Source organism: Pipistrellus kuhlii, unplaced genomic scaffold (assembly GCF_014108245.1).
Source record: "Pipistrellus kuhlii isolate mPipKuh1 unplaced genomic scaffold, mPipKuh1.p scaffold_m20_p_2, whole genome shotgun sequence".
NCBI lineage: Eukaryota > Metazoa > Chordata > Mammalia > Chiroptera > Vespertilionidae > Pipistrellus > Pipistrellus kuhlii.
Window position 1 is genome coordinate 154145487 of NW_023425515.1, and position 12722 is coordinate 154158208.

Here is a 12722-nt window from a genome sequence, read left to right on the forward strand (position 1 = left end):
GGATCAACAGATAAGTGATGTTGCGTCTTTTGCATGCATCATATCAAGAGGCACAGATGTTAGTATGTTTCATTACTGGTAATGCTAGCTCTGATCACTTGAATAAGAATGGTTTTACCAGGTTTCTGCACTGCAATTCCCCTTGGTAGTTAATAAGTGTTTTGTGGGGAGATACTTTGAAACCATATAAATATCTTATTTCTCATCAGATTTTCACCTGCTAGTTTTAACATCCATTGATAATTCTTGCTTGAATTAATTATTATTATGAGACTTGCCAAATAGTCATTATCTAAATCCATCATTCATTCAACATTTGTTGGTTGGCATTCTACTAATAGAAAAGTGCTCTCTTTTTCCTGTATTTATTTATTGACATGTTTATATTAACATGGACTTGAATTATTGTTTTAGTCATTGAGGTTATAATCTGTTAATATCATTATTTATTTGATGTGTTTATTCTCCCAGATTACATTGGCTCCCATGTTCTTTTCACATGTTCCATTATTTTAAAGCATTACCTTTCCCTGTAAGGTAAGAAGGTATTCCAGGCTCAAGGTAAACCTTCTATGTCCAGCCCTGAAATCAATCATTCTCTCAGAATTCCTGGTTCCTTTAAGTAGACAAATGGTGCCAAATTGACTTTTAAAATAAAACAAAAACAAAATAGAGAACACCCAACTACTCAATAAATGTAATAAATATTTAAAATGTACTCTGAGCCGAAACCAGTTTGGCTCAGTGGATAGAGTGTCGGTCTGCAGACTGAAAGGTCCCAGGTTCGATTCCGGTCAAGGGCATGTACATTGGTTACAGGCACAACCCCAGTAGCGGGTGTGCAAGAGGCAACTGGTCTATGTTTCTCTCTCATCCATGTTTTAGCTCTCTATCCCTCTCCTTTCCTCTCTGTGAAAAATCAATAAAATATATTTAAAAAATAAATAAATAAAATAAAATAAATGTACTCTGAGCTATGCCATTGCCAGTTAAACAAAAGAGACACAAAGTTAGATTTATTAAGATAATGTAGTATGGGTTTAGACTTATAAAAAATGTAAATAAAACAGAATAGAGCTACTGTAAACAGACCTAGTCATATATCAGACCTCAGGATATGAGAAAGAATCATTACAATGAATTATGCTATTAATGGTGTTGATAGTTTTTTAAATATTGAAAGTAGTCAACTTAGTTCCTTTTCATGGTTCAAAAAAATAAGCTCATCATAAATTAAAGTTTTGATTATAAAAACAAAACAAAATTATTAGAAGAAAATTTAGAAAAATAGCGTTAGAATACAGAGACAGTACAAGTTTTCCTAAATAAGCACAAAATAGCCCAGCTGGCACTGGTCAGTGGTTGAGTGTTGACCTGTGAACCAGGAGGTCACAGTTTGATGCCCTGTCAGTTTTCTAGTTTCTCTCTGTTGTTGATTTCTAATATAATTTTTGTGTGTGATCAGAAAGCACACTTTGTAAGATTTAGATTCTTTTCAACTTATTGAGACTTATTTTATGCCCTGCAATGCAGTCTAAGGTGAAAAACGTTCCATGTACCCTTTGGGGAAAAAATTCTGCTGCTGTTAGGCAGACTCTCCTATATATGTTGTAGCTCAAGTTTTTTAACACTCTTGAATTTATGTCTGGTCCACTGCTCACTCCAACTGAGACAACCTTAGGCTAATAAAGCTGTGGGCTTCCTCCTTCAATTCCCCCACTTCACCCCAAGTGAGGGAGTCTCCCACACTCACCCCCTCCATCTGGCTTTGGCAGCAAAGCTTCGGGTTTCACTGCTGGCCCACATTAGTAAGGCTGCAGTTTTGTCTAATGAGTTGGGATAAAGCAGGGAACAAGATGGTAGCAGCCCCAGGGGACAAAGCCAAAGACTTGCTATTATTACCCAAAAGCTCTGTTTTTCACAAATAAATGCTTTTCAATTTATTCTCTTTTGTTGTTTCCAGTGCCCTGAAATTATTTTTGACATTTCATTCAGTGTTATATTTACTTTTTTTTTGCAGAAGAAAATTGTCACTCTTTTTACAGTATCATTATGTAAAATCTCTGTTGAATATTTTCCTCCCTTTTAAAATCTGGATTCAAAGTTATAGAGTCCATTTTCCATCCTTTCATTATTTACCTTATGTTATATATAGCGTTTAACATTTACATATGACTATATTTTTCACAAAGTCTAGAGTTATTCCATTTCTATTTTTATCTTCCTTGAACAAAATAATGATCTTAACTTGTATGATTATTATTATTGCTGTTATTGTCTTGATTTTTAGTTCTACTATCTTTATAACAAATTTTTCTTTTGTAATTTATTTGCCATTCTTCGTTTGAAGCAGAGAAGGTTTAAGAAACTGAAATCGCAGCCTCCTCCTGAGTGCCAGACTTCTTCAGTCCACCCTCGCCCCAGCCTAATGTAGCAGTTTGGGGAAGGAACTGGGTGAAGAGCTCTCAGAATGGAGTGGGATAACGATTACGGTGCTGACAATAGCAAAGATGTCTGTTTTCCTAGACCTGGAAGGGATGACTTGGGAGGCCGTGTTTTAGGTAAGGTGTTAGATCAAACTGTAACAGGATATTAAAAGTAGTCTGTTCTTATCTCAGTTTTAGCTGGGGCACCAAGACAATTGATGCCATATTCCAAAGTTATACATCTTGAACAATTTTCACACATGATGTGGGGAAATTGGTTTAGCAACATTAGCTCAGCACACATCTCCAGCCTGTAAAATAGGTTGGAGGGGCCAAGAAAACTATAGTAAGGAATTGGGGGAGGGATTTATTTTCTTGAATCTGTCTAGTGTTGTGACTTAGAATATGAGCTCCATGAAAGCAGGTATTTTAAAAAATCTATTTTGTTACTGTTGGGGGAAGAGTGAATGGGCACATATGGAGAGAAAACTGTCATTGTGTTGTGAGTTTCAGGAGGAAGAATGAAGGGAAAGTACACAGAAAGATGAACAAGCGTCCTGAGAAATGTAATAGGGGAGAGCCCAGCGAGTGGCTCATTTGGAAATTGGAATAAAAGGTGGCTGGATGGTAAAGGCCTGCACCCTTGGAGTTCATTCGTTGGGAAAAAAGATGATTGAATGTTTTCAATGGATCAAATGCAGACTGGCCACGTCAGATGAGAGCAGGAGCTGGGTCATCTAAGTTAGTCCAAGTGGCTGGGAGGGAAGAGGTGATTCAGCACTAAAGTGAACCTCAAGGTTTCCAGAAATTAAGAAAGAAAGTGTGCCCAAAGTGTTCCTTGCACTTTTTTTTTGTCTTGTTTTACAAAATATTTATTTTTTTCTAAACTTGTTTTCCATTTTTAAATATCTAAAACAATTATTTTAGAATTTATTGAAAAGAAGCTTCTTTAAAATATATTTTTATTATATTTAAGATGTACGGTTGGCCTTAAAAGGAGAAATAGAAGACTCACTTTCTTAACCCACAATTATAATACATAGTCCGCATCCAATCCCCCTCCCTCCAAAGGTGAAGCTGACATACCAGGGAGTTCTCTGACTCACAAAAGGGAAAAATCTACTCCAAAGACACTGGTAAAACTATAAATAAGAAACAAAAGTATGGGGGCGGGGGGTGTGAGGCTGCGGGGAGATAAGAGAGCGTATGGGTGGAATAAATAGTGATAGAAGGAGACTTGACTTGGTGTGGTGGACACATATACAGATGATGTATTATAGAATTGTACATCTGAAATCTATGTAATTTTATTAACAAATGTCACACCAATAAAGTCAATACAAAGGAGGGGAAAATAAAATATGATAAAAGCCAACTTTTTCTAAACTTTGTAAATGTGAATAATTACCTTGGTGTTTTTTTGTGCAACAGAGCACTTTTTAAAAAAATATGTTTTTATTGATTTCAGAGAGGAAGGGAGAGGGAGAGAGAGATAGAAACATCAATGATGAGAAAGAATCATTGATTGGCTGCCTACTGCCCTGGAGATCGAGCCCGAAACCCAGGCATGTGCCCTTGACTGAAACTGAACTCAGGACCTTTCAGTCCACAGGCCCATGCTCTATCCACTGAGCCAAATCAGCTAGGGTAGCACTTTCTAATAGTATATGATGTCCCCTAATTTGCAGCATCATTTTGGGGCTAAACATGCAGAGTATAAAAAATGAACCAAATATTTTAAATGTAGATATGGTGAGCTCTTTAAAATCCAATACTTACTAATTACAGCTTTTCAAACTAAGAATGAAAAAGTTATGAAAACACCTTACAAGATAAATTACCAAACTGTATTGCCTGGGACAGTACACACAGAACTAATAAAACCTTGTATAGTTGACACTGCCTAATAAGTCAGCAAAAGAAATCACAGAACTGCTATCTTTCAATGATTCAGTAACTCAAAGTAAAGATTTAGCTGTACACAAAAAGACTGAGTTAATATCTCCTCTGTAGAACTGAATTTTTGCCTTGAAATGAACAAATCTACATATGTATCTACTTGCAATTTGCTTGTATTTGTTCAGATTCAGCACCAACTAATCAGCAAAAATCTTCCTTTATGTGCTGAAAGACTACTGAAATTTTCAAAATGTTAGTGTTCTGAACTGCTCGGTTTATCCTGGCACAGCTGGGCTGACATTTGTCCTCATGGTATAAAAGCAATGGTGGGCAAAAATGGCTGGTGTTTTAGGTGATGGTGCCAAAATATACTAGCAGTCATGAGATTCTTCACTACCAAGTATTTGCATGCAAAAAGTTTTGCTGAAGGACATCCTTGATGAAGCAGTAAAAATTATTAATTTTGTTTTTTATGTATATTCAGTTCAGTAAAGTTTTAAGTTTAAAACAGCTTTAAAAAAAAAAAAAAAGAGAAAGTTTTAACCACAGCAAACACACAAGAAGATGAAAGTCAAGGTATCCAAAACTGAAAAGGAAGAAGTATTGATAAAACTGTGAATATTTGCAGCTGACATAATACTAAAGATTCCACCAAAAAATTACAACTGATGAATGAACTCAGTAAAATAACATGATACAAATTAAATATTCAGAAATCAGTTGCATTTTTATATATCAATAATGAACTATCAGAAAAGGAAATTAAGAAAAGAATCCCATTCATAATCACATATAAAATACCTAGAAATAAACTTAACCAAGGATGTAAAAAAACCTATATTTGGAAAATTAAAAGACATTTAAAAAATTGAAGAAGATAGAAATAAGTGGAAGCTTAATATTGTGCTTATGATAAGAAGAAATTTTTTAAAATATATTTTATTGATTTTTTACAGAGAGGAAAGGAGAGAGATAGAGAGCTAGAAGTGTCGATGAGAGAGAAACACCGACCAGCTGCCTCTTGCACACCCCCTATCGGGGATGTGCCCGCAACCAATGTATATACATGCCCTTGACCGGAATTGAACCCGGGACCCTTCAGTTCACAGGCCGACGCTCTACCACTGAGCCAAACCAGTTTCGGCAAAAGAATTAACATCATTTAAATATCTGTACTACCCTAAGCAACTTATAGATTCAATACAATTCCTATCAAAATACCAATAGCACATTTCACAAAACTAGAACAAATATTCCAAAAGTTTATATGGAACCACAAAAGACCTCAAATAGCCACAGCAAACTACCTGATATCAAGCTATATTATAAGGCCATAGTAATCAAAACAGCTTAGTACTGGCTTTAAAAGCAGATATGCAGATCAATGGAGTAGAATAGAGAGCCCTAGAATAAATCCATGTTTATATGGTCAATTAATATTGACAAATGAGATAAGTCTATTCAATCAGTGGTGTTGGGAAAATTAGACAGCTATATGAAAAAAAAAGTGAAATTAAGCCGTCTTCTTACACTGTGTATAAGAATAAACTTAAAATTAAAGACAAATGTAAAATTTGAAACCATAAAACACCTATAAGAAAACATAGGCAGTAAAATCTCTGACAATTTTTTTTATTTTAGCAATATTTTTTTCTGACCTATCTCCTTGAGTAAGGGAAACAAAAGGAAAAAAAAATAAACAAATGGGACAACATCAAACAAAAAAAATGAGAGAAAATATTCGTCAATGATACATCTGATAAGGGTTTATACTCAGAATTTATAAAGAACTCATACATCTCAACACACAAAAAAACAAACAATTCAATTAAAAAATGGGCAGAGGACCTGAATAGACATCTCCAAAGAGGACATACAGATGGCCGATAAACATATGAAAAGATGCTCAATGTCACTAATCACCAGACAAATGCAAATTAAAACTACAATGAGATATCACCTCACGCCTATCAGAATGGCTATCATCAATAAATCAACAAACAACAAATGTTGTCTAGGATGTGAAAAAAGGGGATCCTCGTGCACTGTTGGTGGAATTGTAAATTGGGGCAGCCACTATGGGAAACAGTATGGAGGGTCCTCAAAAAATAGAAAATGGCCGAGCAGGTTTGGCTCAGTGGATAGAGCGTCGGTCTGCGGACTGAAGGGTCCCGAGTTCGAGTCCGGTCAAGGGCATGTACATTGGTTGTGGGCACATCCCGGGTAGGGGGTGTGCAAGAGGCAGCTGGTCAATGTTTCTCTCTCATCGACGTTTCTAGCTCTCTATCCCTCTCCCTTCCTCTCTGTGAAAATCAATAAAATATATTAAAAAAAAAAAGAAGAAAAAAAAAAGAAAACAGACCTGCCTTATGACCTAGTACCATGGTTGGCAAACTGTGGCTCTCGAGCCACATGCAGCTCTTTGGCCCCTTGAGCGTGGCTCTTCCACAAAATACCACAGCCTGGGTGAGTCTATTTTGCAAAGTGGTGTTAGAAGAAGTTTAAGTTTAAAAAATTTGGCTCTTGCTGAAACTGGTTTGGCTCAGTGGATAGAGTGTCGGCCTGCAGACTGAAAGGTCCCAGGTTCGATTCCAGTCAAGGGCATTTACCTTGGTCGCAGGCATATCCCCAGTAGGGTGTGTGCAAGAGGCAGCTGATCGATTATTCTCTCTCATTGATGTTTCTAACTCTCTATCCCTCTCTCTTCCTCTCTGTAAAAAAAATCAATAAAATATATTTTTAAAAATTTGGCTCTCAAAAGAAATTTCAATCATTGTACTGTTAATATTAGTGTTAATTAATGAGTTTGCCGACCACTGGCCTAGCAATTCCACTTCTGTGTATATATGCAAAGAAACCCTGAACTAATTCAAAAGAATATGTACACTACTAAGTACCCTGCAGCATTATTTACAATAGCCAAGGTATGGAAGCAACCCAAATGATTATCAGTAGATGAGTGGGTAAAAAGTTGCAGTACGTACCGGTATATATAATGAAATATTACTCAGCCATAAAAAAAGAATGAAATCTTACCATTTGCAACAGCATGGATGAACCTAGAGGGTATTATGCTAAGTGAAATAACTCAAAGAAAAACAAATAACATATGATTTCACTTGTAAATAGAATCTAAAGTACAGTATAAACAAACAAAATAGAAACAGACTCAGATACAGAGAACAGACAGGTAATTATCAGAGGGGAGGAGTTTGGGGGACTGGGTGAAAAAGGTAAAAAGGATTAAGTACAAATTGGTAATTGTATAATAGTCATGGGGATGTAAAGCATATCATGGGAAATACAGTCAATAATACTGTAGAAACTGTACATGGTGCCAGGTGGGTACTGGAAATATCAAGGGGAACACTTTGTAAAGTATATGATTGTCCAACCACAATGCTGAGCACCTGAAACTAACACAAAGTACTTTTAAATGCAAATTGTAATTGAAAAAAAAAAAAGAAAAATGAAAACAAAACATAGCTTCTTCTTAAGCATTTAAATGCAATGTACTGACTTCAGGAAGATGGCGGCCAAGTAAACACTTGTACGTGCTGCCTCTTACAACCACATCAGTGCTGCAACGTGGGATCTTACCTGAGAACTGAAAAAACCACACCTGGGGGGCCCCGACCAATGCGGACACGCGGATTCCACAGAAAGGTTGGATTTTGCCGGGGATAACGCGGGGTGTCTGTGTCCCAACAGCGAAAGCAGCAGCAGCAGCGGCAGCAGCAGAATCTGTGGCCGCTGTGGCGGCAGAGGTGTGCGCTCTGGGACCGCGGAAATCTGTGTCCACAAAAGCCCCCTGCTGTTGGGTCTGGTGTGATTCGAGAGAGCGGATGGGGGTCCCCAAGGTTGCTAATAGTGGGGTTCTCTAGGGAACAACCTATTCTGATCCGACACGGAGGGAGAACATAGGAGTTAGAAAGCAGTCTGTTTGTAAGTGCACGCAGACTAGCCCATCACGCACCTAGGATGGTTCCCCTGCAACACTTTGCTTCTGATTACAAAGGAGAGATCACCCAGATTGGCTGGCCCTAAGAGACAGCAGGGGGAAACTGCTTTTCTGGAAGCTGAGAAGCAGAGCAGGGAGAAATCATCCAGGATTCAGCTCCAAGGCAAAAAATAAAACAAAGAAACAAACAAACAAACAAACAAACAAACGGTATTGAGTGCCACAGAAAAAGAAGGCTAGAACAGCCAAAAAGACAGGGACATCAATCCAGAAACGCTGCCACCTAGGATCTGGAGTACAAACTGACTGTGTTTATTATTAGTTTTATTTGATCAAAAACCAAGAAACTAAGGAATCGCCACTGAGGTGCAGCAGAATGAAGGGAACTACAATACTGTCTGGACTGAGAAACAGGCGTGCCAAACAGCATAAAAGAAGTGAATGGCCTTCACAATTGCACACTTTTCTTGCTAAATTCTTTTCTTTCTTTTTTTATATATTTTAAAATTTTTATTTTATTTTCATTTTTTGCAGCTTTTACTTAAGAAACAAATTTTTTCCTTTTTTCCTCACTTGATTTTAACTTTTTAATTATTACATTTTTAGGTTCAATAGGCATTATTACTACTGCTATTTTAATTTTTTTTAAGTGCCATTTTATTTTCTCTTTATTTTACATTGGAATTAATGTTCTTCATTTTATTTTCATTTCTCCTTTAACATTGTTTAACCCTATCTCAACACGACCTTTACACCATCACTCTCTTTCTAACCTTCCCCCTTTTGCTATCCTGTTTATCTTAACCCTTTCCTGCTTTAGATTTCCTTACTCTTTCTGTATCCCCCCTGCTAAAGCTTCTACCCTACTTATATATCTAATTTCCAATCCCCTGTGCCAAGTGCATACACACCCCTCTCTGAGCTGTATTAATTAACAAACAACAACAAAAATAGTTTTCCTCAGTGTCCTTTTGATGCTGTTTGGGGGAATGTTGATTATATTGTATTTTTATGCTTTTTAGTGAGAATATTTTGCTTATTCTTCTGTTGTCACTGTTGCTTGGTATTTTCTTATTTGATTTTTTTTGCTTTTTTGTTGTTGTTTTTTTTAACTTCTGTTTCCCCTTCCTTTGATGGAAATTAGGGGGTGCTGTAGATTGTATTATTCTCTGGGTGCTGCTGCCAGCATTTGTTGGGGTTAGTGGTTGTTCAATTGAAATTCTCTCCCCATATATATAGTTTATTCCCCTTTTATCTCTTATTCTCTCCCTCTTTCTCTCTCTCTCTCTCTCTCTCTCTCTCTCTCTTTCTCCCTTTTTTTCTTCTCTCCCTGTTTCCCAATTTCATTTGGACTCTCTCTCTCTCTCTCTCTCTCTCTCTCTCTCTCTCTGAATATATATACATATATATATATATATATATATATATATATATATATATATATATATATATATATATATATATATATATATATATATATATATATATATATATCCTTTTCCTATCTTTTCCTTTTCCTCCCTCCCTCTTCTCTTTTTACTCTTCCTCTTTCTCTCCTATCCTGTAATTTGCCTTTCCCTAGTGGTCACCTTTATTGGAGGCTATTAATATCGCAAATACATTTCTGTTCAGTGCCTTGTGTGTTGTACCTGGTTGTATTGTATTTTGTGCTTTTAAATCAACGCAGGAGAGAGAGATCTACATAACCAGACATCCTGAAAAGAGAGACCATGGGGAGACAAAGAAACAGCCACAAATGAAAGAAAAGTAGGCATCACCAGAAAAGGTAGTAAATAAGTTGGAAGCAAGCAACCTACCAGAGCAAGAATTCAGAGTAATGATCATAAGATGGCGAAAAAGAATGGAAGACAAATTTGACAATATGAGTAAGACCCAAGAGGAAATGAAGAAGAACCAAGAGGAAATGAAGATGACTCAAGAAGAAATGAAAAATGACATCGCTACTATGAAGAACTCAATAGAAAGCATCAAGAGCAGACTAGAAGAAGCAGAGGACCTCATCAGTGAGCTAGAAGACAAGATGGAAAAAAATACCCAATTAGAGCACCTTCTAGAAAAAAAAAATTAAAAAGCAGGAGGAGAGCCTAAGGGAACTTTGGGACAATACAAAACAAAACAATATTAGAGTAAAAGGGGTCCCAGAAGGAAAGGAAATTGAGGAAGACATGGAAAATGTATTTCAAGAAATAATGACAGAAAACTTTCCTGAGGTAGAGAAGAAAAAACCCACACAAATCCAAGATGCTCGCAGAGACCCAAGCAAAATGGATCCCAGAAGACCAATGACAAGACATATTATAATTAAACTGGCAAACACCAACTACAAAATAAGAATCTTAAAAGCAGCCAAAGAGAGACAGAAAGTTACATAAAAGGAACCCCCATCAGACTAGCAACTGATTTCTCCACAGAAACTTATCAGGCCAGAAGGGAATGAAATATACAAAGTCATGCAAAGGAAGGGTCTGAATCCAAGAATACTGTACCCAGCAAGGCTATCAATCAAAATTGAAGGTGAAATCAGGAGCTTCACAGACAAAAAAGACTAAAGGAATTTATCTCCACCAAACCATCAATGCAAGAAATGCTAAAGGGTCTACTGTAAAAATAAAGAAATAGGAAGCAAAGAAGGAACACAGGGGTATAGAATAAAAATGGCATCAAATAAATACCTATCAATAATAACTGTAAATGTCAATGGATTAAATGCTCCAATCAAAAGACATAGAGTAACAGATTGGATAAGAAAACAAGACCCATATATCTGTTGTCTACAAGAAACCCACTTCAGAAAAAAAAGATGCACACAGACTGAGGGTGAAGGGATGGAAAAAGGTTTTCCAGGTGAATGGAAATGAATAAAAGGCTGGGGTAGCAATGCTTATATCTGACAAATTAGACCTCAAAGTGAAGGACATAACAAGAGATAATGAAGGCCACTTCATAATACTAAAGGGAGCAATCCAACAACAAGAAATTACCCTGGTAAACATATATGCACCCAACATGAGAGCACCCAAATACATTAAAAAAAAAACTGCTGGAGGACATTAAGGGAGAGATTAATAGCAATACAATCATAGTAGGATATTTTAATACTCCACTGTCACCTTTGGACAAATCATCTAAACAAAAAATCAGCAAAGAAATATCAATCCTAAATGACTCACTAGACCAGATGGAATTAATTGACATCTTCAGAACATTCCACCCCAAAGCCACAGAATATACATTCTTCTCAAGTGCACATGGGACATTCTCAAAGATAGACCACATGTTGGGACATAGGCAAAGTCTCTTCAAATTCAAGAAGATAGAAATCATATCAAGCATCTTCTCAGATCATAGTGGCATAAAACTGGAAATTAACTACAATAAAAATAATCCAAAGAAATCAAACACATGGAGATTAAACAGCATGCTATTAAACAAGGACTGAGTTACCAGAGAAATCAAGGAAGAAATTTAAAACATCCTGGAAACAAATGACAATGAAAACACAACAATCCAAAATCTATGGGACACAGCAAAAGCAGTTTTGAGAGGGAAGTTCATATCTCTACAAGCCTATTGCAAAAAACAAGAAAAAATGGTAACAAATTATCTAACTCTACAACTGAAAGAGTTAGAAAAAGAGCAACAAGAAAAGCCCAGTGTAAGCAGAAGGAAGGAAATAATAAAAATTAGAGTGGAGATAAATGACATAGAGACAAAAGAAACAATACATAAGATCAACAAAACCAAGAGCTGGTTCTTTGAAAGGATAAACAAAATTGATGAACCTCTAGCCAGGCTAACCAAGAAACAAAGAGAGAGGACCCAAATAAACAAAATCAGAAACAAAAGAGGTGAAATAACAACAGACCCCGCCGAAATACAAAGGATTGTAACAAAATACTATGAACAACTCTATTCCAACAAACTGGACAACCTGGAGGAAATGGACAGATTCCTAGAAAAATACAACCTTCCAAAACTCAATCAGGAAGAATCTAAAAACCTCAATAGACCAGTGACTTGGGAAAAAATTGAAACAGTCATCAAAAAACTTCCAGCAAACAAAAGCCCAGGGCCAAATGGCTTCATAGGAGAGTTTTACCAAACATTCAAGGAAGAACTAAGACCTATCCTACTCAGACTATTCCAAAAAATTCAAGAGGAAGGAACACTTCCAAACTCCTTCTATGAAGCCAGCATCACCCTAATACCAAAACCAGATAAAGACAACTCAATGAAAGAGAATTACAGACCAATATCCCTCATGAACTTAGATGCCAAAATCCTCAACAAAAATCTAGCAATCGGCTCCAGCAGAACATCAGAAAGATCATACACCACAACCAAGTAGGATTTATTCCGGGAATGCAAGGATGGTACAACATCTGCAAATCAATAAACGTGATACATCACATAAA